This window comes from Alligator sinensis, unplaced genomic scaffold (assembly GCF_000455745.1).
Source record: "Alligator sinensis unplaced genomic scaffold, ASM45574v1 scaffold489_1, whole genome shotgun sequence".
In the NCBI taxonomy this organism is placed as follows: domain Eukaryota; kingdom Metazoa; phylum Chordata; order Crocodylia; family Alligatoridae; genus Alligator; species Alligator sinensis.
Genome location: NW_005841901.1, coordinates 2,891,568 through 2,891,769, shown reverse-complemented (window position 1 = coordinate 2,891,769; position 202 = coordinate 2,891,568).

The window sequence follows — 202 nt, the reverse complement described above, 5'->3', positions numbered from 1 at the left end:
ATATATATATATATATATATATTTATATTTGCAAGCTTTCAGGCTGTTAGACCAAAACTTTTTGGAGGGTTCTGGTGACTAGGAGTGTTAAAATAATGCTGATTTGGGCGGGGAGGGGTGGAGAGGTGGCTGGCCTTGTACTTTTTACAGGGTAGCTAAGATAGAATCAGTGTCTGTGAATCTCAGGTTTTGGGCGTTCAAT